The sequence below is a fragment of the Empidonax traillii genome, unplaced genomic scaffold (assembly GCF_003031625.1).
Source record: "Empidonax traillii isolate 1590-97213 ecotype Southwest subspecies unplaced genomic scaffold, ASM303162v1 scaffold137:size1056949, whole genome shotgun sequence".
In the NCBI taxonomy this organism is placed as follows: Eukaryota; Metazoa; Chordata; class Aves; order Passeriformes; family Tyrannidae; genus Empidonax; species Empidonax traillii.
This window is the reverse complement of record NW_020955330.1, coordinates 409,028-425,188: the sequence shown is the minus strand read 5'-3', so window position 1 is coordinate 425,188 and position 16,161 is coordinate 409,028. Positions and strand designations below refer to the sequence as shown.

General features: G+C 36.2%; 1 protein-coding gene across 4 annotated transcripts in view; it reads right to left on the bottom strand.

Annotated features, from left to right (window-relative positions):
* Nucleotides 1-16,161, bottom strand: part of MARCH1 (membrane associated ring-CH-type finger 1) — a 232,450-nt gene that overhangs the window by 138,514 nt on the left and 77,775 nt on the right. For all 4 annotated transcript variants that reach the window (XM_027883937.1, XM_027883936.1, XM_027883939.1 and 1 more), the window contains exon 2: nucleotides 13,726-13,804. The gene's annotated coding sequence lies outside the window, so the exon portion shown is untranslated. The remainder of the gene's footprint in view (nucleotides 1-13,725; nucleotides 13,805-16,161) is intronic.

Sequence of the window (16,161 nt, the reverse complement as noted above, 5' to 3'; positions counted from 1 at the left end):
TCCTGTTTTCCCTGATATCCTTGGCCAGATTTAATTCCAGATGGGCCTTGATCTTCCTTGTGTCATTTCCACTTTGTCAACATCTCTATATTCATTCCAAGTGGCCTGACCCTGCTTCCATCGCCTGTGTTTTTCCTGCTTATGCTTGAGTACTGATATGAGTTCCTTATTCTTCCACACAGGTCTCTTGACCCCTTTCCCAATTTCTTGCTCATCAGCATACCTAGTTCTTGAGCCTGGAGGAAGTGATTCTTGAATATCAACCAGCTCTCTTGGACCCCTCTTCCCTGCAGGGCTTGTTCCCATGAGATTCTTCCAGGAAGATCCCTGAAAGCTCCAAAATTTGCTCTCCTCAAGTCCATGTTTGTAATCTTACTTGCTGCCCTGCTTCCTCCTTGCCCGATACTGAACCCCACAATCTCATGCTCAATATCCAAATATTTTGGTTTAATACCTAAATATTTCCTAAGTTTAAAAGTAAACACTATTTTAAGTGGGTACCACTGCTAAATTACTGCCACCCACCTATTGTGTGATTTATACTTAGAAGGAAGTAAGTAAATTTTATTTGCTTATAATGTTACCCAGTATCTCTTTATTTATTTTGCAAATTAACTGAAACTACTGCGAATTTAAATGCTGTTGTTTCATTCTGTAAGAAAATTATTGATGTTTCTTAATTAAAGTATAAGTCTAGGAGGAACTGATACCTGGCTGATACCTGGGGTCAAACCTTGTTTGCTTGGGTAAATAGATACCAAGGAAAGGAAACAGACCCTCAATGTAAATGAGCCACAAGAGGGAGCTCATCGAGCCTGCTGAGTATAATAGAACTATATTAACATTGGCAAAAGTTAATTAAACATTTTTACAGGGGTCACTGACTGACTTCAAAACAAAACACATTCCCTGGGTGTGTTTTTCTCAGGCATTCTACATGCCTGAGAAATTTAATGAAATCAGAAAGGTTGTTTCTTGAAGAAACATGGAATATATGTCTTATTTAATAAAGATAACGAAGAGTAGAAATATGTGATACAGCATTCTTCTAAGCATGTACAAGTCTTTTCTTCATTCCTTTTATTTTTTCCAGATAAAGAGAATTTCAAAGTGTTTTTAAACTATAAGGCAAAAAAATATGGGATTAACTTTGTAATTTAATCTTAAAACTGTGGAAGGATATCAAAAGCAGAGTCACATAAGTAGTACAAAGATATTCATTTCTAATCAAATGTAGTTTGGTGTTATGATACTTACCTAATTCTTTAAATATTTATTACACTTAGATGGACAGTGCAATACTAGCTTTGAATTTATTATCACAATACAGCTTTCTCATTTTAAATTGTAGCAAACCCAGATTCGGAAAACCAATTCGTCAAGCTCCTGTTCTGAAGGATCTGATGATTACTTTCAAACCTGTGAACATTTTTTGAAAAGAAATATGGAAATACAAACTATTCAGGTTTTTACATGTTGCTTATTAATAAGAAATCAAGAGTTTGGAGGGGGTTATTTTGTCTGTTACTTTTCCTTGGAGCTCAGCATCTAACAGTGGTAATTCATCTAGGAGGCAGGAAGGAGAAGAAAGACAGTAAAACCATTTCCTAAAGAAAACCACCCATCAACATAAACACCCAGGCAAATCAATGCACCCTATGAATTTCTGCAGATTATGTGTTTTAAATATTCATTCCAAATTAACACACTTCTACCACAGATTTAAGTTACACATCTCTTTGTGTTACCCATTACCAGCTTTCTAAACATTGCAAGATCAATTAGATCATACTTTTATCTTACTCTGCCTGGATGCTTTGCTTTGGAAGATAAGACTAAGCGTGTTCTTTCGTGCTTCGGTAAAAACCTAAATTCTCTTCAATAGTACATAAAAGTACTTTTTGGAGTTAACTCCTGTGCAATGTGAGAAGACTATGAAAAGCACTTGTTCTGTAATCACACCACTACTTAAGCATTGGAAGAAAATCCAACCTGAGAAGACCCAACACCAGTTCCACTAAGCACTCCAGAGTGCCAAGCTTCTCCACACAGCATTTTCACCCGTAGTGAGCACAATTTTTCATCATTTGCCCATATCAATCAAAAACAATCAGGAAAAAAGTTACAATTACTCTTCAGTACACTTTCTGAAGCCATCCTTCCCAAGAATATTTTCACACATAAATAAGCTTCCTCTTGTTTTTCTCACTGAATAACTGCATTTTTTAAAAGAGTCTGAAGAAGTTATTAAGAGCCTAAATTAATAAAGGGTCAGATTTGTCAATCTCCTGCTTAAAAAAAAGTAATAAATTCTCAGGACTGAAGTAGGATTTACTACCCACCCGCCTTGTGCCATAAAGGTAAGCAGTTTCTTCGTATCACATACTGATTAAAAGTTTATTTTGTACTGTTGACTATCTTACCACGTTACCAATTATCAAACGTGTTTTTAGAGCGCAACAGTTTGAGATTCTCTAGCAGTGACTCCCAAACACGATCAACAGTTCACACACCCTTTATACTCAGTAAAAGAAAACCCAACTTTATAAAGTTCAGCTTTATGAAAATAAGATTGCTTTCCAAGAGGTCATGTGATTTTCATCATCTGGGCTAAACATTAACTTGGAAACTGCATATTTATGAGGCTTATTGCATCTCCACATGCTAATCAGAGAGAATTAGCTTATTTATTGTAGGATTGCAAAGTACATTTAGTGGACTGTGCATGCCAGTTCAGATTGCAAGTCTTTATTTCCCATTCTCTGAGCAGCACAGATACCCTAGGTCTGAAAGTAAGGATTACAGTGTTACACCTCCAAGATGTGAAACCACTCCTGTCTATCTCTTTCTGCACTTCAAAACTTCTCTTGAAGCCATGAAAAAAATCACAGCCTTGGCGCAAGTGTCACACATTTCTTACACAGCAAAGCTCCACCCTTAAAGTTATGCTGGGCAAATACACAGACTGAAAATGACAGAACAGGAAATCGTTATTTGAATTTGAATCCTAACCATTGCCCTCCCCCCAAAGAAACATTTTTCAGTGGGAAACTACAAAAAGCTGCACATTTCAAGACTATTTACAGCATAAGTTTACAGGCGTTTTCTAGTAATAAACACTGAAAGCAGGGAATATATCTTCATTTTCACTAAGGCACCCATTGTGGTGAAAACACAAGGGTAGCAGCCATCTCAAAGCAGACACTACATTGCAGATATCAGACCACATTATACAAACTTTGGTTAATAACTATGGAAAACCTCTTTCTTCAATGGACAAAAATACTGGGTTCAGTAACTAGGCATATACATTGGTGACATTTTAAAACTCTTGAATATACCAGTGCAAAACTATTTGAAACTGCATAGGGAAATTCAACACATACTTTGAAGCAAAACCAGTTACAAAACAGCTGAAAAAGAAAAGAACTGGGAAAAACGAATAAAGATTTTGGATAATATCACTATTAGACTATACTGTGTCATTTTAATAGGTACATGGGAAAAAAATGCTAGTGGAAAAGTAAAAAAAAAAAAAAAAGGGGGGGGGGAAAGAAAAATATCTCAAAACCAGTATAATCAGCCTTTTCCTAAGAGTATTTCTAAATTCTGCACCTGAAGATCCTCTACTTTGGGTGCTGCTTACTTAGTGCCTTAACCTGGGATTAGGCTTTGAATTTTCTGAAGGATCTAAATAAATTAAAAGCCTTGTGCTTGCTAAATTTCCAAGGCAATTTGGCCCTGAATTCCTTGGAAAATCCACCATGATTGTATTTGAAAACTGTATCCTTTTCACTTACTAATGGATTTAATCTACACTGAATATCTTTTAAAGATATTCTTGATTTGTCCTTTATTTTCTTCAAAGAGAATATAATGAAATTTTGGTCTTTGCATAAAAAAGACACATCAGATATCTAACATGTTTCATGACACTAATGAACCAGTTCAGGTCAAAATAGAAGAAATCTAAAGATACAAGATATTTTTGAAGCTGAAACTGAATATTTTCTGAATTTAGCAAAATTTCCATTTCAGGCAAACATTATTTCAAGAGGTATTGTGAAATTTCTTTAGGAAAGAATGCATAGATAACATTTCCATGTTTCCCAGAAAGATGAGTCTCAAAGCACCTTGAAGAAAGCCTGCACCTTTAAATATTCACAAAAGCTACTGAGGCACATCTTGTTCTAATTACCACTTTTTTCTAACGTCATCCATTGATAAACACTTTGTAGATATTAGTATTTTAAGAATCATTTACCCTAAAATAACATTCTATCTCATAAATAGATAGTAGAACTTCCTCCTAGTCAGTTCTTGTTCACTCCCTCCAATATTCCTCAGCTGCCTGAAAAGGCATTTTATCACCTAAATCTCATCCCACTAAACAAATGTAGCTGAAAACCCAGAGCTCTGTTATCTCACTGAAATTCTCATTTCAGATAGAAAATGCAGTTAAAAAATAGCCACTCACTAGATGATTTTCCGTCACTAACAGTAAGGAAAACTGAAGTGACATGAAACAGAACAAGACCTATAATAACAATACTGTAACATGCATTTACCAGAAAGACTTAAAGGATGGTGTCTATGAGACACTAGGGAATGAATGAAGCAGCTTTGCTCTCTCCTATTACTCAGCTAAGAATGAAATACTTTTCACAGCCCTCAGTTGTTGCTGTCCTACTAGCTTAAAAAAGCTACAGGATTGTGTCAACTAAGCCACAGCTATTAGTGGCACTGGGTCAAGAGTTTCATTACATTTCTGACGCAAAGAAAGAAATTTCCCTTTCTGCTGCATGCTGTGAAGTCCGCCCCGGATCCAGTTAATAGCAGGTACAAATCTGTTTTTAGAACCAAGTGCCCTACTGTTGCAATTTTTGGAACTGCTTGCTTTAGAAAAGCGTTGACATTCCCCACTGTCGCCTGAACATGACTCCCTGGTAGTATATGAGTAACGAAAAGCTGAGAGGTGCCCTTCTTTAAATTGCATAGCCCAGTCTACTCACGGCAGTGTATGACTACGAGTATGACGCAAGCATGAACATCTGCCTTGATATGCTGTCTGTTCAGTTACGGGTTCAACTCCTCCATTTAACCAATAATCACTTTTTTAGTCAACAAGCATTTCATTACAACTTTCTTTGTAAGAAACTTAAAAGTCTAAGAAACTTTCTTTCAACCAGAACATAAGTCATAAATGATGGAGCAAGTAAGCTATGCTTGTAGAAAAAGCTACCACTGTAAAACTTTCTTTTCAACCCGTGTGTTTTCTGCATATTTAGATAGTAGGCACTCCTGCAGGAAAAGAGTATTTCTTAACATGCATGTCCTGTCTAGCAAATTAGAAACCCAGTTTTATTAAAACAGGAACACTTGTTAAAAATGACAAAAGGATAAAATTTCAATGATTTCAAAGAATCCTTCTCACCTCACACTTTTTGCAATAATAACAGTGCTCAACTTATGTCTGCAAATACCATCTTTTCTTCCCTTCACAGATCACAAATGTGAAAACAACTGAGCATGAGTATTGGGTACTTTTATTGCAACAACCAACAGAGATGACTGCTATGAGTTATTTAACATAAAGTAAGCAAATTATAGGTACAGCCTAATAGGATCAAATCAAAGATTATATAACCAACATAAAAAGAAAAAAAGTAGGAAAAAAGCTCCCCAAAACTGTTACTGTACTTATTTTCTCTGGGTTTTTTTGAGGAATATGTCACCAGTTTCACAGAAACAAATGCCACAAGGTCATAAACATTCACTGTGACACTCCCATCCCATTAGGTTCACTTCAACAGTACAAAATCCACAAAACTTCCACCTGCAGAAAGACTGATGAAAAGGACAGACCATTAAATTGGAGGAGAGGAATGATGAAGAACAAAAGTGACTAAAATAACGAAAGATAGACAAAAACAGTAGATGAAGATTTTATCAGGACAGAAAATATGGGCCTATTAAATGAAATTGTAAGGAAAAAAATTCATAAATTGTAATAGGTTAGAATTTTTATGAAGCATAACATTAGAATAAATAATTAAGTTCAGGTCGTAGTTAGAGTCATAGTAACATTATGAATCAGAAGGCAATTAGACAGTTTGTTGAAAGAATTGCTTCTAGGATACATTAGAAAATTCAAATTTAGGTCTCAGATGAGACTTGTAAGAGCTAATAAGATATTTTTAATTGTTACTGGTTATGAATACATCTCTCCAGATGAGTTTACATCTGCCTGCTTCTAAGTGTTCAAAATGCCATCATTCCACCTAATAATAATAGTAGTGGTAGTATAATTGTACTTAAGTGCATTTGTCAAATCTAACAAAATTGTTATTTATGGGGACATCTTTGAAAATTGATTTATGTGGACTATTAAAAACATTGCAAAATAGAGAAATCTTCCAGGATAAAAAGTAATAACAGCTTCCTTTTGTATCTGTCTCATTATAATTTTCCTTCTGCAGAATTTATATATACTTTGCATATTTAGCTCTATTTAAATATAGTGTCATTTGCTTAGGAAAAAAAAAAAAACGTTATTTAAAATAAAATACACATGATCTCTTCCAAAACAAAAATCTCAGTTAGTCAATCTATGGTCAGAAAAGAATTGCTGTCATTTCGCTTTCAATTTCTCTTTGTGACCAATGCAGGAAACGTCTTCACTATAGCATCTTACACAAAGACAGTTCCAGTACAACACACACGCACACACTCTCACTGCCAAGTCAGGATATGTGAGGGCAGAGACACTCTCCAGGCACCCCTAAGCTCTAACCTTCAAGTGTCATGGCTCTGCTCTTTCCCCATGTCAGGAGCAGGCTCAGCTGCACTCCCTCCTCAGGGGAGTTCGTGACTGAGTACATGAAAGCCAGGCTATCAGACCTGTTGAAACCACGAGAGACTCATGACGGGAGCACCTAGGAAACTAAGGCTGTAAGGATCATTACAGGATCTTCCTGCCCTCTAATGTCAATTGAGACAAACTGAGTCATTATAGATGATATAACCTACTTCTTTAAGTGCACACTACTGCCATCTCTTCAAGAGATCATTTAGATACGAAAGCCAAGTTCATTTCAAAATGGAAGTTGATGCAATCCTCTCTCTTTGACTGACAAACACTGGGGAAAGAGTATATATATACACCATCTAACCCTAGCCACTTGAAGTATGTGCAGTCTACACTCCAAAGCAAATTCTCTCCTCTGTTAAGCCAGATGCTGACACAAATTCTGTACTCTGAAATTAACAGCAGCCAGTCCTGTCAGTGCTAATGTAGCCTCAGGAATTAACTCTTATGACTCTTTACATGAAAAAGTATTAAGTTTTTGCTTTAGCAGGAATTCTTGAATGATTGCTGCAAAAATTCCAGGAACAGTATCTTCCAAATTAATACAAGATTAATACCCATCATACCTCTCTGACCCATGCACAGAGTTCCCTCACATGCAGGCAGGATGCACACACACAGCTCTAGTCCTGACACATTCCCAGTCAGAGAACAACCAAGGCACATTGCTAGGTTTACCTGTTCAAAATTCTAGCCACAAACTGCAGTTATAACTATGTATTTTAACTATTTAAACACACAAATAGCACCTATCAGCAGTATTTTTCCAATTTTACTACTAATAACAAGATAACTGAACCTGGAAAGTCCAAGCACTGCAGCAACAGCTATGCAATGCTAGTAATGGGAGGTGGCAATAGTGCACAAAATCTTATTTTCTCAAGATCTTCTAAGCACCTCTGTATAATAAAGACTATGTACACTGCTGGGCCAGTTAAGCAAAAAAAATCCACAAGCTGCTCATAAGTCCTAGCTCCTAGTCAAGAGAAAGCTGCAGACAGCAGCACAGGCAAGTTTTGCTTTTTCACTTCTTTTAGACTCCTTTCACTGATTAATCACAAAAATAGAAACATAGATAGGAAGTACATCAGTATCCTTCTGCCCTCCTGTCAGTTTGTCAGTAATATCTTATGTCACTCTTTAGGTTGTTTTCTGTTTAAATAAATCTTCTACTTACAGTTGCAGTCACTTCGAACCTATTTACAAAGCAAGAGTTGTATAAAAAGGATACCTCAAAGCCCAAGTACAAAAGTCATACAAAATCTAAAAATACAAGTAACCTATCAGTAACCTGCTTAGTTGAAAGGCAGTGCTCTTACACTGCATGCGATTCAAAAAAAAAAAAAAAAAAAAAAAAAAAAAAAAAAAAAAAAAAAAAAAAAAAAAAAAAAAAAAAAAAAAAAAAAAAAAAAAAAAAAAAAAAAAAAAAAAAAAAAAAAAAAAAAAAAAAAAAAAAAAAAAAAGGCAACAAAAACAACCCCAAACTTATAGCCACACAGACCTGACATTAATGCTAAACTACTTACTTGAGGAGCAAAAGCACCTCTTGACATTTTAACTGTTTTCTAACTAGCAATTTCTTATGATTCATGCAGTGTGGGTTTACCTGAAATAGACTACAACAATAAACTGCAATCAAAATAATTACGGAAGTATGAATTGGCCTCTCCCATTCAAGTTTAGAGCCAAGAGCTTACACTTTTTTCTTTTCCTGGAAACTACTGAGGTGGCAGTCGAAATGGAGAATCGTTAGACCATCCTCACATGAATGAGCCCACAAAAACAGTGCTGTCTTTGGTTCCTTACATTAATAAGTATCCTCTCTAGCTTTGTGGATGGCACCAGAAGGTAACAATCATTACAGTCTCTCAGAGAGTATCAGTTTTCTCTGGCAAGTCATCCTGCAGAATGACATCTCCTGAGATGGTCACCTTAAACCTGCCTTTAGAAGAGGGAGGCACAATTCTCAGTGACACATCAGCTCCTAGGTAACATGAAGGAAAAAAATGTAAGTTGCTTCTCTACCAATATGAGGTTTCTCAAGAGTGTTCTGCTTTCAAACATGCTTCTCAGGGATGAGTGTCCTTGTGAGGGTATTCTGGAGGTCCTGCTGCATCCCTTGCATCTCTATGACAATACAATACCTCCACACTGTGCAAATTATTGAGAGTGGAGTTGAACTTTTCATCTGTTGGGAAGCTGAAATGAAGTTTTCTGCCCAAAGGAAGGTAGTATGAGATGCAGACAAACAGCATAACAATACCATATTCACCTGAAATTGCTGTTCCTGTGAAGTGGTGTGAATTAAAACCGTAGGGAATTCTCTTTGCACTTTTTCTAACATCATTATGGCTCTTGCTCTGAAATGCCTTAATCTTGTTTGCAGGACAAACAACTGTTTGCAAACAGACTCAGCAAAAACAATTTTCACTGGCTCTAATCCCAGATTACATTTTCTGTCTATGGACTAATAATGGAGTAATAGCTAATGAGTGTAATAAACAGGTGAAGTAAAAATGACAGGCTACATAATGGTACTCATTCCTTCCCTTCCAAGCTACTGCTACAGCATGGTCAAGATAGTCACCTCAAGAGGAACAGAGACAAACTCAGTCTTGAGAGAAGTTGTGAAGCCAAATCTTGTTGCATAATTTGGAAGCATATACTATAACCACACCATGCTAAATGAGGGAATCAAAGTATTTATAATTCCTGCCCAGACATTCTGTAAATCAGCACATAATTAACCAGAAACTTATTATTAATTATAAAATAGAGAGAATTAATGTATATTTTCATAACAGCGAAAATAAACTAAGAAGTTGTCTTCTGCTAAATTTGAAAACCATTAGACTAATAAAAAATACAAAATAACAGCTAGTAGTCAGAAGTACTCACTGCTTGTATCATTCCCTCCCTTTTCTCCCACTGGACCACAGATTTTTTTTTTATTCATCAAAACAGCATACCTTATCTTCAGTTCCTGAGAATTCTTTGCAATATTTTTTTTTTATTTGTGCGCCTTTTTTTTTTCCCAACAGCACTTTTTCAAATTTGGCACTGCTTATTCCCTGAAAAGCCATCAACTTCTTAATTTCTAAGGCAGCTCACATGATTCCCCAGTTCTCCTTATGTTCAGTAGTTAATAAAGCCATGGCTGGTGGCTTATGAATGCTGTGCCTGCATTCACCAGCACCATTTTGACGTCTACACATGTATTCTGACACTACGTGAGACTTAGGAAGTTTATGCCTAAAGAAAATATTGACTGCATACTGTCTGTAAAGAATAAAACATTCCGTTTTAGGTTCATCAGCATTATTATGTCAGCATATTTATCTTACAGGACATGAATACTAGGTACCGTATATTTTTAAAAACACAGAATTTTCACAGAGCCTGTCCTCTTATTTCACCTTTAGCAAATCATAGTTAATATCTGTCTGATTTTAACAGAGCATGAAATTATACCTCAGCAAAGCAAATTATCAAGCAACAACAGGGACGGTGTTTGTATTTCTTAGTGTCATCAGTTCAGATATATCTATTTATATTCCTCAACAGGTCCCTTATTAAAAAAAAATCTACTTAATAAGTAATAAAGCAAAAGATCAAAGACCTTTACAATAATTCTATTCTCCTTTGCAAGTTAGCATTACACAAGCTTATGATCAGGAAGATGCTTACAGTATGCAAAAAATGTTACAATTAAAATTTGTATTCCCCTGAATAAATTCACCAAAGCTGACAAGAACATTTATGCCAGGTAAAACATGATATAAAAGTTCAAGTCTAAGTTTGGTTCAGAAAGACAAAAGGCAAGCATGGGGATAGCAGTGGAAAACTCAATCCTCGGAGAACACTGAAACCTTAATTAGAGTTGTGTAAGACACTCCTCAGAAATTAATGTGCTTTTAGGGTCTTGGAATTTTCTACAACAAAAAGTCTTTGCTATTCTTTACCAGTTTCTATAGGTATTACTTCAGTTCTTACTCCTGGTTTTGGTAGTGTGTTTTTGGTTTTTAACTGGGTTAGTTTCACCTATTTCCCTACTGGCACTAGACTCTCATCAGGATCTCCAAACAATTGACTCAATCCTGTATTGTCAGTGGAATCAAGAGAAGATTTAAAATCTTTTTTTTCAGAGGACATGAGAAGAATAGGAGAAAAAGCTAAGTTCTCCAGAGATCAAGCAAGGGAAATATTCAGAGAGAAAGGTGAACTCATCAGCAAACATGCCTTTCATAAAGAAGAATAATTTAATGTGTAAACATAATGATTGTACTCTTAAATTTCTGTCACAGTGAAAGGCCATCATATTTTGAAATTCTGGTCCTTCTAAAAAAATATGGAAGCAGGCTTTGTGCTACTACTTATTTTACCCAGAACATATTAAGATACCCAAAGTTTGATCTTTTATAAGCACAGGACAGAAATACTATTTTGATGGTGACTAGCTTAAGACAGAACAATCTAGCAGGGGGAGGGAGGAGGAGTTGAAAAATATGCCTGTTTTCTTACTTGTGCCCTTTCAGTACTTAAAGTCTTAAGTCTTAAAGTCTTATAAAAGAGAGGGAAAGTGAGTTTTTCTGCAAGTGGTTAATGAGAGGATAAGGGGGAATGGTTTTAAACTTAAAGAGAAGAAGAAATTTAGATTAGATGTTAGGAAGAAATTCTTTACTCAGAGGGTTGTGAGTCACTGGAACAGGTTGCCCAGAGAAGTTATGGATGCCCTATCCCTGGAATTGTTCAAAGCCAGGCTGGATGAGGCGTTGATCACCCTAATTTACTGGAAGGTGTCCCTGTCCATAGCAGGGGGGTTGGAACTAGATGATCTTTAAGGTCCCTTCCCACCCAAACTATTCTATGATGCTATGATTTGTTCACCAGCTAACATTAATAAAAATAATACATGCAAATTCCTTTCAGGAGAAAAACATAATAATTATAATACCAATCATAATTAAGTAATTGTCACCATGATCTACAAATCTCAATGAGTTATATAGTTACATGTCTGTATGTCATGACAGCCAGTTTTACAACACTGATTAATTTATTCGGAATACTATCAGGTATACAACAAATGTATAATAGAAATATTTTTAATCAATATAACAATTAACAGTATGGAATTATTCCTAACAAAAAGACTTGAGAAAAAAAAGTTGGAACTATCTGATGGTTTTTACCTCTTTTTAATTTGTATAGGGTTTTTTAAGGCTACCATTATGATGCTGGAAATCCACTTGTCTGCCTAGTGCTAAATAATACTGAAAATCTGACAAATTCAGTTATTAAGACAGCATTATCAGAGCAGCAGTTTTTCTCCTCTCTTTCTTGAGTAATTGTAAAAGTCTCCTTGAATTATCCTAAAATAGCCTCTCCAGATTCTTTGATAAAACCAAAGGAAATGCTCATCATCAGAGTCATTTTAATACATATAAGATAACATAGGGCAATTGCTGAAGTTGCACCAATACCGTGTGAATATTAATACAAGAAAGACAATAAGGTTCAGTTTTTACTTTACAACTCAAAGTGCAAAATTAAGATTCTAATTTCTAACAGATTTTCTTGTATTTGTACCTAATTTATGGTTGTCTCAAGTTACATCAGAGTAATAAAAAAATACTGAGACAAGAAAAGTACTTTTTGAAGAAAATCAGAAATAAATATCAGGATATTTTCTGAAACTTCATAAAGAACTTGAATTGTGGAGGACTAGCATTTCCAAGTTTTTATTTTGTTGAAGGTTTTATGTCAAACTAAATTACTTGTGCTGCCCATGTATAGACATTACTGCTACTTTAAAACAGAGCAACAGATAAAGAAAAAATTCTGAAATTATTATTTCTTAAAGGATTAAACTGCTATTACCAATTTTGAAACATTTTTCATTAGCACCTTCCTCCTTAAAGTTTTCAAGCTCTTGATACCTAGTTGCTGTTTAGTCAAACCATGACAATTACATACAAAAGGGAGAAAATTAATATACTGCCTAAATTCTAGTTTGCAAACTCCCAGTCTCCTTCATGATATACTTTTTAGGCTGATCTATATATTTTCAAATTATACCACTTGATGGGGAGTAAGAACTTCTGAATTCTGTTCTCAGTTCTGCCCCCACCTACATGTATCTGTCAAAATCAAGCCTAAGCAAGTTTTCGGTTCTTTATGTAAAATGGATCATTTAATGCTTTTTCTTGCAATCTTGCTATGAAGGCAAGTTCATCTCTCCCACTTACTTAAATATTTTGATGTAGACAATTAGAGTTGAGATGAAAATAACAGTTTAAATTCCTAAGTGGAGCTTATTGTGAGACGTATGTAAAATTAAATGAGTTCACTGTAGCTTGAAGAAAATTCCTTGCCACAAGTGACACAACTGTAAAGGGCACTATCATATAATTTAATAACTCTGCATCCCAAAGATGTCTGAGTCATAACAGGCATCCGCACACACAATCTTCGCTAAAGAACTTTTAGTGCTAAAGTTTCACACTCTCATACTAGTTTGGATGATTTTCACCTTTCATTTGCTTTTAAAAGAATTTCTGGAAAAAAAGCTCTTGCAGTTTAGCATGCATCACAGTGGATATATAACCTAAAACGACTTAGCATGAAAATCTTGCTCATTAGATTCCAAACCTCAATAAAAGAGGAAAAACGTTTGTTTTCTCTTCCCTAAAATACAAAGTTAATAATAGTAGGTGTTAAAGGTAATGCACTTGGCAAGATTTTCTTCACAATCAAGCTGCAAGCCCGAGTCAAAATGCCAAAATAAACACTTTTTTTTTTTTTTTGCTCACTATACAATATAACTTAACATTTAAAAACAGAAAAGAAGAACTTACAGGTAAAGCAATCTTTTAGAAAATTTCTGCTATGACAGAGCTCCACATGACCCTTCACATTACTTCCTGGGTTCATTTCCTAGAACAAACAGAAACAAGACACATGTGAAACCAGTTATAATGTTAAAATACTGTCTATTTCATTGTCTTAAAACATGCTATGAAGCAAGGTTTGGGAAAACTTTTTATGCTGGTGTCTACCAGATGATACAACCTGCAATAAAAATTTTGGAATTGAAAGGTAGTCTTAACTAATTTTTATCAAATTCCTCACCAGATACTGATACCCATTGATCTTTCTGTAGAATTTCAGATTGATTTGAGATTAATCCTTGATTTTCCTGAGCACAGGCGAACCATACATGATTTTCCCTCTATCAGCCACACTAGTGGAAAACGCCTTTGCGTAACCAGCCAACCCATACAACACCAGTAGAATCACATTCAAGAATAAATAAAGCTTAATAAAACAAAAAAGCCAGAACATACAATTAGTTCTCCAGCAATGTTTTTACATAAATTTGCTCACAAAAGAGTACAATAGATAAAACATTTAACATTTGTTGCTGTTCATGTATGTGGGGTGTTGGGGGGTGTGGGAGCGGGATGTCAAGAGCATGTAGAGCTCACACAGTTTTCTCCTCAGTGCTTTCAGAATGGCAGAAGGGTAAAGAAGGAGTTGACAAGATCCCACATGTCAACAACTGGTTGTGCAGCTGGTGTGGGCAATGGGGTTTTGGATTTCACACGATCATGGGATGTTCTACAAGGACAGAGGATTGTTTAGCAGAGATGTTGTCCACGTAAGTGGTGAAAAATGTTTTTGCCGACAGGCTGGCCAATCCAGTAATAAGAATTTCAAACTAGGAATAACAGGGTTAGGAGAGCACGACCAGCAATCAAAAGACGAAGTGAAGGACCAGGTTGGCAAGCAAAGAGTATCCGGCAACGTCAACAGGAGGAAATCTGTAAGTAAAAAGCCAGGGCTGTGAGGGTCCCACCACAACTGCGTGCATGTATATAGAGAAATGACTACCAGGCAGCATTATGGGTAAAGCTATTATACCTTTTCTAGGAAATCAGCATGCTATTGTACCTCTCCAAAGAGCCTGTACACTAATGCAGACAGCATAGGGAACAGAAGGAATTAAAAGGTGCATGCAGTTGAGAATGACAACTTCAGTGGGATCATAGATAGGGCGAAATAGCTGACATGAACATGAAAGGGAACAGAAAATGTTTCTGCTGTTATTATCTGCAGCATAAGGAAGACTATGGAAATGGTGGCCCACTGCTGATAGAGACCTCAGAAAGGACATGAAGAAGGCCTTTTTCATCCTACTCTTTAGTAATATAACCATCCCTCAGTAATCTCAGGTCCCTGCAACCAGTGGAGAAGCCTGGAGCAATGTAGATTTCCTCTCAGTGGAGGAGGATAAGGTTAGGAAGCATTTAAACAAAATCGATACACAGAGATCCACAAGCCATAACGAGATGCACCTACATGCATTGAGGGCTGGCTGATGTCATTGTGAGAGCAGTCAACCACAGAAAGATCAAAAAAGGTCACAGTGATCAGGGTAGAGGGAGGAAAATCTGAGGACTGGAAGAGAATAAATATCATCTCTATTTTAAAGAAAGTCAGTCACAACCTTACGTTGACTCCTGGGAAAGGAGAAATTAAACCTTAAAACCATTACCAAACACAGGTGGGATAAGAAGTTGTTTGAGCACAGTGAGCATGGATATATGGAGGGGAAATTGTGCCTGACCAAGCTGATAGCCTTTCACAAAAAAGAAGGCTGTCTGAAGACTGACCCAGTGGACAAGGAGAGAACACTAAACATTGCTTATCTTTACTTTAATAATGTTTCTCTCAAAGCCTCCCATTGCCTTCTCGCTGACAAACTGATGAGACACAAAAATTTCAGTGGAAATTCATCAATAACATGCAAGGTGCATAGATAATGCAAAACTAAGAGTATTCGATAAATCAGAGGGTTGTGTTGCTATTCAGAAAGACCTTGACGGGCTGAGAAATGGGCCAACAGTAACCTCACGAAATTAAACAAAAGGAAATGTAAACTCCTACACTTGACAGGAATAATTCCATGCATGTTGAAAGAAAAGGACCTGAGGTGCAACAAGCTGGCCATGAGCCAGCAACGAGCCCTCATAACAAAGAAGGTGCAGAGCTATCAGGGCTGCATTAGGAAGAGTACCATCAGCATATTGAAGAAGGTGATCCTTCTGCTCTACTCAGCACTGGTAAGCCATCCTGAACACCGAGCTCAATTCTGGGCCACCCAGTAAAAGAGAGACATAGACTTACCCGGGCAAGGCCAGCAAAAGACCATGGAGATAATTAAAGGACTGGAGAACCTTTTGTATGAGGAGAGGCTACGAGAAGGTTCATAGAACCTTTTGTATGAGGAG